Raw genomic sequence first — 15656 nt, 5'->3', positions numbered from 1 at the left:
CTTTTCTACTTTTCAACATAATCCCCTTGAACATTTATGCACTTGTTCCAGTGGGCTACAAGCTTTTTTTATTCCTGCTGCAAAGAAATCTTTATCTTGATGATTGAACCAATTTCCCACAAACGTTTTCACATCCTCCTTGCCCTGGAACCTCTTCCCACGTAATGCCTCCTTCAGTGGACCAAACAAATGGATATCACTAGGTGCCAAATCAGGACTGTAAGGGGGATGAGGCAGTACTTCCAAGCCCATTTTGTTGATGGTTTCACAAGTTGGTTGAGCAATATGAAGAAGTGCATTGTCTTGCTGGAGAATCACATCTATTCTCTGAGATCTGTGACCTCTCTCTGTCATGGGTGGCTTCACCTTGTTTAAAAGCAAATACGAGTAGCATTGGCTGTTCTTTGTATGCTGCTCTTCACGGTAATCACAAAAAAGTAGACCTTCAGCATCCCAAAACATCATCAACATAACTTTTCCTGCTGATGCTTGGGTTTTGAATTTTTTCTTGATAGGCGATTTAGTGTACTTCCACTAAAAGCTTTGTCTTTTTGATTCTGGCTCATAATAGAAACCCAAGTTTCATCACAAGTTAAAATTTTGTTGAGAAAGTGCTCACCCTCTCTTTCATAATATTCGTTTAGCTCTGTGCACATGCTCAATCTTGTTTCCTTGTGTAGCTGTGTCAACTCCTTTGGGACCAGTCTTGCACATGTTTTGCGGTACTTCAGCTTGTTATAGATAATGTTATGAACTGTACCAGTACTAACTTCAACCTTATCAACTATTATTTCCACAATCACATGGCGGTTGGCATGAATAATTGCATCAATTCGACTTTCAAGTGAGGGAGTTGAAACTGCAACTGGCCGGCCAGAACGATGTTCATCAGTCACTGAGTCATCAGCATTTTTGAACTGCTCTACCCACTTGTAAAAATTTGCATGATTCATATGACCTTCATCATAAACTTTGGACATTATTCAGTATATATTCACTAGTTTCTTGCCTTCAGCAAATAAAAAACGAATAACAGAACATTGTTCAACTAATGTGGGCGTTTCAAGTGAAATGTATTTTTGAGGTTATAAACAAAACAATGTTGATATGTTAGCTGATCAGGGCTCATCCCAGTGATGCCATCTTAAAGCCATAAAAGCACCATACTTGCCCTACTAGCAGTCTTTTCCCCAGACAAATTTGCCTCTTTAATTATTGAATGACCCTTGTATTAATGAGTCACTATAGTAAATACAAAAATGTGTCACAACACTGACCACTATAAATCAGATTAATAACATAAATATGTATTTCCAGGAAGCATACAGAAGGCCGGCATCCCAGCACTAGATTTAATCTTAAGCTATGCAAGTGTGCTAAGGCAGCTTTGTGGCTGGCAGAAAAACTCAGAGCAGGAAACAATCTTCCCTCCGAATGTCGATTTGTAGTGGCTACAGGATCACTAGCATGCTTCTCTGTAGCTGTTCTCGCAGAAGCTCTATTTGATCGGTAAGTATCATTATGTTATGAGTTCTTGACACACTGATTCTCTGAATGACACATTGTGTCCTACACAACTTCTTCATGACAAATATATGTAAATATTTTATTTGCTTGTAGATACAGAGAGAATATTATTTTGTGATCCAACAGAATTAACTGAAGAAAAATGTACTATGCAGGAAACAACACATGTGAGGCATGCTTTGATCACAACATTTGTTCTGGCCCATTCCTTATGTGGTGTATGGGTTGTATCTGAAATAGACAAATTAGTAGCAACTGTGGAAAGACGTTCAAGAAAACTGTTGTTCCGTGTAGAACTTCAGAATGACATGTCAGCACCATCTGCACAAACTCAGCAAACAAACAGCAGTGCGTTGGTTGACTAGTTCAGATTCAGATAGTGATGGTGAGCATCAGAACTGCAAGTAGCTATTCCAGATTGTGTGTATATGTTGGAGCGGTTGATCTTGTGAAGCATTCTTTTTTTTTTTTTGTGAAGCTTTGTTATATTTTTTGGTGTATGCAAACTTGTCCAAAAGTCCGTCTTAGAGTTCTGAAAGTACCCGCCAGTTGCACGGAGATCGTCAGCATCTACGTCTACATCTACACACTGCAAACCACTGTGAGACACATTGCAGAGGGTCCATCCCATTGTAAAAGTTTTTAGGGTTTCTTCCTGTTCCATTCACATGAAGAACGGCTGTTTGAATGCCTCTGAGCATGCAGTAATTATTCTAACCATATCTTCATGATCCCTATGTGGGCAATACACAAGGGTTGTAGATATTCCTAGAGTAATCATTTAAAGACAGTTCTCGAAACTTTGCTAATATAATTTCTTGTTATATTGTATGTAGAGCTGCAAATCTCTTAAACAGGTACTGTGTTTCTGTTTCTGACAGGTTGGAGTTAACAGGTTTTGTAAAGAGTGCAATGGAGTATCTGAGACCATTCTGTACAAATAACTCCAGTAAAATCGATATGTCACTCATGTCTCCCAAAGAAGTAGCATCCATCATAAAATCTTTAATATCTAAGTATTCTAGTAGTTATGATAAAATATCAATGAAGTTGATCAAAGAGTGCTCATGCAAGTTGAGTTCTGTCCTAAGTTACTTTTGTAATCAATCTCTTATCAGCAGAACATTTCCAGACTGGCTGAAATATACTGAAGATAAATCTCATTACAAGAAGGGGCATAAAGAGATACATCAAACTATTGACCAATTTCACTTTTCACAGATTTTTCAAACGTATTTGAAAAGGTTGTATTCGAGTGCCTTGGTAACAATCTGGCCACAAATAATGTATAGTCCAAGCCACAGTTGGATTTCTTAAGAGTTCAGATATAGAGAAAGCAATTTACACATACAGTGTCATGTATGTAATTCATTAGATAATAAATTAGAGGCTACTGACAATTTCTGTCACCTTTATAAAGACTTTGACTGTGTGACCATAGATTTCTCATAAGTAAATTAAACTATTATGGTGTCATTGGCAATGTGCAAAATGGTACGAGTCTTATCTATCTAACAGGAAAGAAACAATCTACTCACCAAGTGGCAGCAGAACACTCACATAAAAGTTGGTGTATTGGCAAGGTATTGGAGCCAGGGGCTCCTTCTTCAATCAGAATGGTCGAAGGGGCAGGAAGAAGAGTGAAGAAGAGGGCTAGAAAGGGATAGAGAGGTCTAGGAAAAGGGGTAGATTTCAGAAAAGTCACCTAGAACTGCATGATAAGAAGGAAAGACCAATTGTTGGTGACTGAATCAGATGAGATGCAGAGACAAAAAAAAATCTCATGCGATGCAGTCCCCAATAATCAGTTTTTCCTTCTCATTCCGTACAGTAAGTCTCCTCTGACCCACGGTTCTGGGTGACTTTCCCAGAATATACAACTTTTCCTAGACCTCTCCAGCCTATTTTCTTCACCCTTCAACCCCTGTGCCTGAAGACGAGAGCCACTGGCTCCGAAACCTTGCCAGTTACAACTGCCTTTTATGTGCATGTTCTGCCGCCGCTTGGTGTGTAGATTTTTTATCTACCCAATTAAATAATTTATGATGATGTAAATAAAATAGAAAGAAACTTCCACATGGAAAAAATATATTAAAAACAAAGATTCCAAGACTTACCAAGCGGGAAAGCGCCGGCAGACAGGCACATGAACAAAACACACAAACACACACACAGAATTACGAGCTTTCGCAACTGGCAGTTGCTTCGTCAGGAAAGAGGGAAGGAGAGGGAAAAATGAAAGGATGTGGGTTTTAAGGGAGAGGGTAAGGAGTCATTCCAATCCTGGGAGCGGAAAGACTTCCCTTAGGGGAAAAAAAGGACAGGTGTACACTCGCGCACACACACACACACACACACACACACACACACACACACACACACATCCATCTGCACATACACATACATGTGCGGATGGATATGTGTGTGTGTGTGTGTGTGTGTGTGTGTGTGTGTGTGTGTGTGTGTGCGAGTGTACACCTGTCCTTTTTTTCCCCTAAGGGAAGTCTTTCCGCTCCCGGGATTGGAAAGACTCCTTACCCTCTCCCTTAAAACCCACATCCTTTCATTTTTCCCTCTCTTTCCCTCTTTCCTGACGAAGCAACTGCCAGTTGCGAAAGCTCGTAATTCTGTGTGTGTGTTTGTGTGTTTTGTTCATGTGCCTGTCTGCCGGCGCTTTCCAGCTTGGTAAGTCTTGGAATCTTTGTTTTTAATACAATTAAATAATTTTGTCAATAGTTGATTGTTTTCATTGTTATAAAAGGAAACAAAGGGTGTCATAGCAAGATACCAGTGCAATAAACAGTAGGTCGTCATCTGATTGGGAGTTAATTACATGTGGTGTTCCTCAAGGTTCCTTCTTGGGTCTGTTGCTTTTTCTTTTGTACATTAATGATCTCTCGTCTGTTACAATGCCACATGATAAGTTTGTTTTGTTTGCAGATGATACCAACATTGCAATAAGTAGGAAGTCAAGTACAGATTTAGAAATAACTGCCATCAAATAGATGGTTTAAAGCTAATTCACTGTCATTACACTTTGGAAAGTCTCACTATATGCAGTTCAAAACATGTAAGAGATTTCCTTCTAGCATGTGTATAACATATGAAGACATGCAAATTGAAGATGTTGACAATGTTAAATTTCTGGGATTTACACTTGATAATAAATTCAGTTGGGAAGGGCATACCACAGAACTGCTGAAAGCCTTAAAAAGTTTGTATTTTCAATGCGAATGATCTGAGATGTAGGAGACATAAATATAAAAAACCTTGCATACTTTGCTTACTCTCATTCTCTTATGTCATAAAGGCTCTTATTATGGGGTAACCTGTCAAACGAAGCAAACGATTTTAGTGTGAAAAAGCGTGTAATAAGAGTATTTGTTCTCCAATTAAATTTGTTGCAAGTAAGATATCTCTATTTCTAACCAATAGCTCAATACATTTGTGGTTGTTCCTGATATGCAGAGTGGCAGCGATCATTAAATAACACACCAACATACATTAATACAACTTTATTATGCGAGAATATTTACAACGTCTTATACAGTCGGCAGCAGAAAACAGAATGGAAAGCAATATGGCGGCGCACAGTAGGTCCGCATGGGTCAGAGAGCCTGCTATGGCAGAGATAAATAACTTGTAGAGTCAATAGTCGCCACTGAGCCCCCCTCCCCCTTTCACTCTCCCCACCTCCTCCCCCCCCCCCCCCCCCCCCCACCTTGCAGTGCAGAGCACAGTGGTGTGTCCTGTTCCAGCCTGGTTGGGGTGGGTCACTTGATACATAGAACACTTGGGAGTAGGTGTAGCAAGCATAACTGAAGCTAGAACATAATAACTGTGCCAACGGGGTGGAACCACCGGTCGTCCGGCCCGTGATATAGGCTGCAAGGGGGGAGGAAGGGGGGGAGGTGTGGTGGGCCCGTCCAAATCATGATAGGATTCCTGGGAAGGAGGGCAGGTGTGGTGTATGTCGGGGTCACTTGCAGAGTGTTCCTGCAAGGTCCACGCAGGTTTCACCCGGTGGAGTGAAAGAGTTACTGGTTTGCCGTTGTCAAGTATCAACAGTGTGGAAGGGCCTCTGGACAGGACTTTAAACGGACCAGTGTAGGGTGGCTGCAGTGTTGTCCATACTGTGTCATCACGTAACATGATAAATTCACATGTGGCCAGTTCCTTATGCATGAACACATGAGGCTGACAGTGGGCAGAGGGCAAGGGAGGTTTGATGAGCGCGATGTGCCCTCGGACACTCTCGACAAGTGCTGGGAGCTCGGAAGAGCTTGGTAGCATCGTATCCTCAACAAATTCGGCTAGTAATACCAGAGGCTCCCCATAAAGGATCTCGACAACGGAGGCTTGCAAGTCCTTTTTGTGTGCTGTGCGGAGGCGTAGCAAAACCCAGGGGAGTGAGTCAGACCACTGGCCACTGTGGCACATTAGTGTGGCTTTAAGCGTGCGGTGCCAGTGCTCCACAAGTCCATTGGTCTGGGGGTGATAAGCGGTTGTGTGAAACTTCGTGGCGCCACAGTATGAACAGAGGGAGGTGAGCAGCTGTGATTCAAACTGCCTACCTTGGTCAGTGGTCGGTGAGGTAGGGCTTCCGAATCGGGAAATCCAAGTGGTAACGAAGACCCGAGCCACAGACTCATCCGAAATATCTTCCAAAGGGACTGCCTCAACCCTTCTAGTGACCCTACCAATAACAGACAGGATATATCAAAAGCTCTTGGAGGGAGAGAGGGGACCTACAATATCAATATGGGCATGTCATAGACGTCCTTTATGTAGTCGAAAATGCCTGGCGGAGGAAGTGCATGGCGGCCCACTTTAGCTCTCTGACTCGGTACGTAGGCGCGAGCCCACATCCTACAATCATGTTTAACACTGGGTCGGATTTACCTTTCCCTGACCAATCTGATGGAGGCTTTGGTGCCTGGGTGAGCTAGATTGTGGAGTGCATCAAAAACAGAGTGGCGGAGAGCTGTGGGTACGAGAGGGCAGGGGCTACCAGTGGAAACATCACACCAGACCGGTTCTGTGGTGCCGGGGAATGCACATTGTTACAGTTGGAGGGAAGAGGTTGTGTCTTGTTGCAAGGCACGAATATCGGGGTCTTCGGTTTGCCGGCAGGCCAGGTCGGTAAGGTTAAGTAGGGTAGTGATGATGTTGATGTGAGACAGGTAGCCAGCGACTACATTGTCAGCGCCTCAGATATATTGTGCATCAGTGGAATATTAGGATATGAAATCTATATGGCGGAAGCATAGTGGGAGGAGATCGCGTGAAGGGTTGCGGATTGCATTTGCCAAGGGTCTGTGATCTGTATAAATCGTGAACGGGCGACCCTCGATATCAGCTCTGAAATATTTGACCGCCTCGTACAGGGCGAGGAGTTCACAGTCAAAGGCGGACCATTGGGACTGGGATTTAGTTAACCTCTTGGAGAAGAAACGGAGGGATTGGGGGGTATCCAATACATGTTGCTGAAGGACCGCGCCAATTGCAGTGTCACTCACATCAGCTGTAATAGAAATCGGTGCATCAGGAGCACAGGAGCAGGGTCAGTGAGTGTGACAGCTTCAGAGAGGGCGGTTTTGAGATTTTTGAATGAATCGGCCATCTCCAGTGTCCAAACAAGTTTGCGTTTGCCTGTAGTATCCTTACCTGCCAGAGCGTCGGTCAGGGGGATCTGGATAGACGCAGCATGGGGGAGGTGGCGCCTGTAGAAGTTCACCATACCTAGAAAACAGCGAAGTTCAGCGAAGTCCTCTGGGGAAGTGAGGCTAAGTATGAGTTCAACCTGAGAGGAGGTAGGGCGGACACCCTTGGCCATGACTATGTGACCTAAGAAGGTGACCTCAGGACTGCTAAGCTGCGACTTCTCATGGTTGATACCCACTCCATTAGCAGCAGGCAGTGCAAGCACTCTGGAAAGATGGAGAGTGTGTACCTCAGGTGAGGGGGAGAAAATCAGAATATCATCTAAATAGGCATAGGCGAAAGTGAGGTCAATCAACAGTGTGTCGATGAAGTGTTGCCCTGTCTGTGTGGCGTTTTTGAGACCATTTGGCATGGAACAGTACTCGAAGAGGCCAAATGGAGTAATTATGGCTGTCTTGGGGATGACGTTGGGGAACATGGAAATCTGATGATATGCTTAGCTACAATGGAGAACGGAAAAGATCTGGGAACCATGCAACATCTGGGTAAAACCTTGAATGTGGGGGATAGGGTAGTTATCGATGGTAGTGCATGTGTTAAGAGCACGGTAGTCACCACAGAGGCAGAAAGTACCGTCCTCCTTTGGCACGAGATGGACTGGTGACGACCAGTTACTATCAGATTGACGGAGAATGTTGGAATCCAAAAGATCTTTAACAATGTCTTTAGCACGGCGAAGTTTCTGCGCATTTAGGCGGCGCGCCTTATGCCGCACAGGGTGTCCTTCAGTTGCATTTATTCTGTGGCACGTGCCATTGGCAATTGCACGCAAAAAAGTGGGAGAAGCAGACGGGGTAGTGGTAGGAAGGGTGGGGGCAGGGGAGGTTGGGACAGGAGGGTCAGGGGAAGGGGGGTAGTGGCACGGGGGGTAGTGGGAAAGGGAGGGTAGGGGCAGAGAGGGTAGGGGCAGATGGGGGAAGGGCAGAGGGGGTAGGGGCAGATGGGGGATGGGCAGAGGCTGGCCGAAACGTTAATGGGATCACAGCTGCAGAACAATGACCAGGTTGAGGAGGAGGGTCCACGATTGCAAGAGTGGGTGTGCGGAGCTGCAGAGTCTGCTGTTATGTCTGCAACAGTTGTGCATAGACTTTGTCGATGCGAACACGCAGGTTGGTCTTCTGAGTGCACAATGCATCCACGTCTGAACGCTCGTGCAAGAAACCTGAGAGAGCAGAAGAAAGGTTTGCAGCAAGTGACATCCACTCTGAAAGGGCAGAGTGTGAACAGTTGTGACACACCAGGAACACTCCAACCGGAGACGTGAGTCAGACAGCCGGCTTGCAGATTAGGGGAGAGGGCATAGTGATGAAGAAAATCGAGGCCCAGTACAGGTGCATCAACTTCCATGACGTAAAATGTCCAGGTGAAAACCTGATCTGGGGCAAATTTAAGCAGGAGATGTGAGGAACATAGCACCAGAATTGGGGAATTGTTAGTAGTTATCAGTGGTGGTGCAGATAAGGGATCTGTGTTAGGGGCGAGGGAGGATGGGATAACACTAATGTCGACTCCAGTATCCGCTAGAAAATGAAGTTCGGTGTTGGTGTCCTCGACGAAGAGGCGCAAAGCAGATGACAGTGCAGCAGGCGTCGGATGAGTTGCTGGTAGGCACCGTGAGGCAGCGTGGTGGGACGTGGCACCTAGCCGTGCCCGCCATAAGCATTTGGGAGAGCACACAGGGGTTTGAAGTTGTGAGCCGTGTCACCAAAGTTAGCGTGGAACCAGCAATAAGGAGAGCCTGCTTGTGGTGCAGGAGCATGGTTGGGCAGTGAGGCGCCGGAGTGTACTCAGGTGCTCGCTTGGCCATCTCCGGTGATCTTTGGGGCGGCAACGTAAAAGTAGGTAGTGCAGTCGGGCGACCACGTGGTGACGGGGTCATTGCTTGCGCTGACAGCAAGATGCATCTCTTGCCACGGCCACGGGTAGGCTTGGCTTCTGTTACTGCATAATGCGTGGGGGCGGCAGATGCTGGACTCGAATGCTGGAGGTACCAGTGTTCGAATGCATGGTCGGCGATGCGCAGGCGTGCTTCAAGGGGCTCAGAGACATGGGACAATAGCTGCAGTTGTAGCTTAGAAGGAAGTTTAAGTAGCCAGATTGTCCAAAGCGCGACATCTGGTAGAAAGTCTCTGTCCACAAGGGCGCGTAAGTGGTGCCACAGCTGTGACGGGGTACGGTCATCGATGTGTTCCTCATGGATAATGCGTTGGATTGACTCAGCAAGCAGACTGGATAAGCGTTCAATGATACAAGCTTTAGCAAATTCGTACTTATTCTGCATGGGAGGCGAAAGCAGTAGGTCACTAATAAGATCTGTGTGATCATGCAGGTGACTAAGGAGGCACACATATCAGGTTATGTCATCTAGGACACCATGAATGTCCAACATTTTATCCAGTAATGCAAACCATGTCTTAGGGTTCTCCGTTTGTAGGGCTGGCAGTTTTGGGAATCTGCTAGGCGTGAGGTACTGAGGAATGGTCAGTGCAGCAAACACACTCCTTGGAGGTGCACACGGTGTAGCAGTGTAGAGTGATGCCAAATCAGGATCAGTAGCAGGAGACTGGCACAAAGTAGCTGTACTAATCTGGTTATTAGGGACAAAACCACATGATTTACATGCAGCAGGAAGAGAATTTAGTCTTGACATGTGAGTTCAATTGCATAGTGTAGGCAGGTACAGTTGCTGGGGCCTCGGCTGGGGGGGGGGGGGGGGGCATGGTTGGGTGCGGAAGACTCTCCAGTACCATGGAAACAGGTACAGTTCGAACTGGTGAGCACGTGCCCGGTGTTTGCCAAGTGAAAGAACCCGGCGCGGAGAAACGTGGACCGGTGCGGCTGGGGTAGCCGGTGCTGCCGCGGGTGCGGGCGGTAGGCACGTGGGAGTTATTAACAATGGGTGCAGGAGTGTAGCGGGTGCGGTTGAAACTGACATGGCAGAGATGGATGAAACCATCGGGAAAATCTGTGGAAGACGAACAGGAGTCGGGTTGGCGCGCGGTGCGGAAGGCGCGTCTGCATCATACCTGAGCGGTTGTAAGATGTCCATGGAGAGTTGCATAGTCTACGGCTGTAGAGCAGGCGTCATGTGTGGGTGTAGCAGATGAGCAGGAATGGCAGGCTCTGGCAGTGCTAGGGCGTCGATAAGCAGAATGCAGTCCGATGGTCGTGAGGCAGCCATAGGCACGGGACACATGCTGTGGCGGCGTAGCGGGAACCGTTGAGGTTATCTCGGGGCCACATAGGTTAAAATCCGGTTGACAGCAGAGTTCACTTTGGCACTGAAACTGCGGCATGATTTCCGGTATGGGTTCATTTTTCACTTTGAAAGGCTGCGTCTGAGAAGTCAGATCAGAGGGACTGAACGGTTGTTGAAACATTGTTTGTAGCACAATACAAATCACTGTTAATAGCACTTGTGAATCGAATTAAAACAGATCGGGGTCACCAATGTGGTTATTCCTGATACACAGAGTGGCAGCGATCATTAAATAACACACCAACATACATTAATACAACTTTATTATGTGAGAATATTTACAACGTCTTATACAGTCAGCAGCACAAAACAGAATCGAAAGCAATATGGCGGCGCACAGTAGGTCTGCATGGGTCAGAGAGCCTGCAATGGCAGAGATATATCACTCGTAGAGTTGATAGTTGCCACACATTGATACTATACTAGGAATAACAACAGTCTAAATAAGGACCTAAAATCACTTACCTTGTTCCAAAATGGGGGTCCAATATTCAGGAACACACATTTTCAATAAATTTCCAGCAACCATTAATAACTTGGTTTTTAGGTAAAGTACATTTTAAACAGAGCTTGAAAGACTTTTTCGTAGACAACTCCTTATACTCTATGATGAATATCTTAACAAGGACTGTTAACTGTTTTAAGGTAAAACATTCTGTTATATTTCAGTTTTGACAGCACTTTGTCACAACAGTCAAGATTAGGTATTTTGTGTCTGATAAATTGTTTAAAAGTGCATAACTGTGTTCTTTCTGACAGTGTATTAATTTTGTAAATGTTGCCACTTCCAGTTTACTGTAATGCACTTGCCTGTTTTGACAATCTCCTGATAAATGATCAGGGTAGTGAGTATTATAGTCAAATGTTTTTCTTTTTTTTTTGTTATACTTTCTGACTTGTTCTACAACCATGAGAATCATCTCATTTTTGAGTCTGTGGAATGAGGACTGAATCTAATCTAATAGTTTACATCTACCTTCAAGAGTCTTTCAGTTCAATTCCTTTAGCATCTCTGCGAAACTCTCCCATTGGTTAAACAAACCAGTGACGAATTGTGCTGCCCTTCTTTGTATACACTCAATATCCCCTGTTAGTCCTATATGGTATGGCTCCCACACACAGGACCAATATTCTAGAACCAGTCACACTAGTGATTTGTAAGCAATCTGCTTTGTAGATTGTTGCACTTCCCCAGTATTCTACCAATAACTGAAGTCTACCATCTGCTTTTCCCATGACTGAATCTATATGATTATTCCATTTCGTATCCCTACACAGAGTTACACCCAGGTATTTGTATGAGTTGGATGATTCCAGCAGTGGCTCATTGATATTATAGTCATAGGACAAAATGTTTTTCCATTCTGTGAAGCACAAAATTTTACATTTCTGAACATTTAGATCAAGTTTCCAACATAAGCGCCACTTTGAACTCTTATCAAGACCTGACTGAATATTTATGCACCTTCTTTCAGATAGTACTTCATTATAAATAACTACATCCTCAGCAAAAATCCAGATTTTACTATTAATGTTGTCTGCAAGGCCACTAATATATAACATGAACAACAAGGGTCTCAACACACGTCCCTGGTGCTCACCTGAAGTTACTTGTACACCTGATGATGACTCTCCATCCAAGATAACATGCTGTGCCCCCTCTACCAAAACGTTCTCAGTCCAGTCACAAATTTCACTTGTTACCCCATATGATCGTACTTTTGACATAAGCATAGGTGTGGTACTGAGTCAAATGCTTTTCAGTAATCAAGAAATGCAGCACCTACCAGATATGCAGGGTGTGTGGTGTACAATAAGTGTAACACAAATTATTATTCTCACCTTCTTCCATCAATACAAAACAGCTTCTGATAAGTATATGAACAATATTTTATGACTTTTTTTTTATTTCAGGGAACCAATAACTAACAAAGAGTCCTACAGATATTTCACACAGGACACTGCAAGTGTACACACCACCAATGCATGTATGTGAATACTATGAAACGTCTGCATCTATATGTACATCTACATTCTGCAAACCACTCTTTAAGTGCAAGGTAGAGGGTATGTCCAATCGTAACAGCTGTGAGGGCATTTTGCTGTTCCATTCACACATGGATCTAAGGAAGGATGTTTAAATGCCTCTGAGCACTCTGTAATTAATTTAATATTTACCTTATGATCCCTATGATCTTATATTCCTAGAGTCGTTATTTGAAGCTGGTTCTTCAAAATTTGTAAGTCCATTTGGTATGGTCCCATACACTTGAGCAATAGCCTAGGATGGGCCACATCAGTCATTTGTCAGCAGTCTCCTTTGTAGACTAATTGCATGTCCCTTGTATTCTACCAATAAACTGAAGTCTACCACCTGCTTTACCCATGACTGAGGCCATGTGATCATTCCACTTAATATCCATAAAACATGTTACACCCAGGTATTTGTGAGAGTTAAGCAGTTTCAACTGTGACTCATTGATATTTTAGTTACAGGATACAGTTTTTTTCCTTTTTTATGAAGTACACAGTTCTACATTTCATTGATGATATAGTTCAGAATTCTTCCCCATAATCAGTTTCCTAACTACCTTGGCATCATACTAGATTACACCCTGTCTTTAGAAAATACTTGGAAGCAATGACAGCTAAATCCAACATATGCAACAATATCCTGCATAAATTGTGTGGCAGGAGGTTGGGGGCATATGCTTCCACAACAAGAGGGTTTACAAAGAGTAGTCTATTGCATGGCCCTTTACTTACCCCACATTTACCATGAATCTCTCACCCAGCACAAGATCCCAAGTGACTAGAAGAAAGCAAAAGTGACTTCAGTTTATAAGAAGGGTAAAAGTACGGACCCGTAAAATTACAGACCAGTATGTTTAACATTGGTTTTCTGCAGAATCCTTGAACATATTCTGAGTTCAAATGTAATAAATTTCTTGTAGACTTCTGTCCTTGAATCAGCATGATTTTAGAAAGCATCACTCATCCAAAACTCAACTTGCCCTTTTCTCATGTAATTTACTGTGAACTATAGATGGAGGGCAACAGGCATATTTTATATACCTAGATTTCTGAAAAGCATTTGACACAGTGCCCCACTGCAGATTGTTAATGAAGGTACAAGCATATGGAATAGGTTCCCAGAGTTTTGATTGTCCCAAAGTCTTCTTAAGTAATAGAACTCAGTACATTGTCCTTGACGGTGAGTGTTCATCAGAGACAAGGGTATTGTTAGGAGTACCCCAGAGAAGTGTGAGAGGACTACTAATATTTTCTATATATATAAATGATCTGACAGACATGGAGAGCAGCAATCTGTGGTTGTTTCATGATGGCCTTATGGTGTGTGGGAAGGTGTCAAAGCTGAATGATTACAGGAGAATACAAGATGACTTAGACAAAATTTATAGCTGGTGTGATGAATGGGACCTAACTCTAAATGCAGGAAAGTGTAAGGTAAGTTAATGAGGATGAGTAGGAAAAAGAAGCCCATAATGATAAGATACACCATTAGTAATGTACTGCTTAACATAGTCTTGCCATTTAAATGTCTGGGTGGAACACTGCAGATCAATGTGAAACGGAACAAGCATATGAGGATTATGATAGGAAAGATGAATAGTTACCTTTGGTTTATTGAGAGAATTTTAGAAAAGTGTGGTCCATCTGTAAAGGAGATCACATATAGGATCCTTGTGCAATCTATTCTGGAGTACTGTTTGAGTGTTTGGGATCCACACAAGGTCAGATTAAAGGAAGACATCACAGAAATTCAGAGGCAGGCAGGTTAATTTCATTTATCTTTCTGTTACTTTTCTTATTGTCCATTTTGATATTCTTTTTATAGCTGACTTTTAACTTTTATTCAACTGCTCATCTTAATGTACAATTTATTGTTCCTCTTACTGGCTCCTCTCACAGCCTATGTTTGCTGGTTGTTTTACAGTCTATTGTATCACACATTGTGCTGTTTTTTTACTGCATGTTTTATATCTATTTTATAACTAATTGTACATAAAACGTGATGTATTTGTTTTCTGAGCTTCTTAGCTGGAGTAGTTTGACTATCTGATGCACCATAAATGTTCAAGTGCTTGTGCCAAATGATAAATGAAATACAGGACCTTTGCCTTTTGTGGGAAAGTGCTCTACCAACTGAGCCACCCAAGCATGACTCATGACCCATCCTCACAGCTTTATTGCCACCATGACATTGTCTCCTACCTTCAGTCTTCTGCCTTCAGTCCAGCACACAATTTTAATCCACCAGTAAGTTTCATATCAGCAGACAGTCTGCTGCTGAGTCTAAATCTCATTCTGAATAAAGAAACTAATTCACAGTTCCAGTGTCAACTGTTCTGTGAATTTCACATACTCTAGTAAATGCAGCCATTGCCAGTTAATGTCCAGCTCAACAGCAATAGTGCCAGAAGCCACTGACCACCAATGTGAAGTGTTAAAAGGTCTGCCCCACAGCATGGGTAGTAGTTGGAGCCTGCCTGCACATTGTTGATTTCCTTTCAACGTTAGATATGGAACTTGTGTCATTGATGTAACTCCTTGTGTAAAGAGGTGAGTTCATATTGTCTTCACAGAATAGTTGTAATCACAGATACTGTAATCTATTGGAGCAGTTTTGCTCTACCAGTGTTTTAAATGACTAATTGCTTGTGCCTGCAGGTTCTTCTTCATGTGATTAATTGGTATTCAATGTGTGTGTGTGGGGGAGGGGGGGGGGGAGGGGGGCTTTTGGGAGGAGTCTTGTTTATTCTTCAGCCTTCAGCCTTCAGCCTCTATTCACAGACCATGTTGGGGCCATCAAAATGAAGTAAAGCAACACTAAATATAACTCACACACAGACATACCAATAGTCATTGTTTTAATTAGACACCCAATATTGGCTGGGAATAAATGTGAATATAAATCACACTAGCTGTGATACATTTTGTAACAGATGTAACAGACCAAGGTGGTATGGAACCACTTGTCTTCATACCATTCCTGATGCTGATTGTTTTTTCCTGATCAGTTTTCATTATTATTGCATGTAAGTAGTTAAATAATATGACTAAATTGTTATCCATGCAGTATTTCACTAAAATTCATTATTCACATTATAATTTACAATCTGCC

General features: G+C 43.3%; 1 protein-coding gene across 1 annotated transcript in view; it reads left to right on the top strand.

Annotated features, from left to right (window-relative positions):
* The first annotated feature begins 1382 nt into the window (after positions 1-1382).
* The window catches only part of LOC126335038 (uncharacterized), a 106531-nt gene continuing 92257 nt past the window's right edge, over positions 1383-15656 (top strand). Inside the window, exon 1 of the mRNA XM_049997906.1 lies at positions 1383-1509. The gene's annotated coding sequence lies outside the window, so the exon portion shown is untranslated. The remainder of the gene's footprint in view (positions 1510-15656) is intronic.

This window comes from Schistocerca gregaria, chromosome 2 (assembly GCF_023897955.1).
Source record: "Schistocerca gregaria isolate iqSchGreg1 chromosome 2, iqSchGreg1.2, whole genome shotgun sequence".
In the NCBI taxonomy this organism is placed as follows: domain Eukaryota; kingdom Metazoa; phylum Arthropoda; class Insecta; order Orthoptera; family Acrididae; genus Schistocerca; species Schistocerca gregaria.
This window is presented reverse-complemented; position numbering and strand designations above follow the sequence as displayed.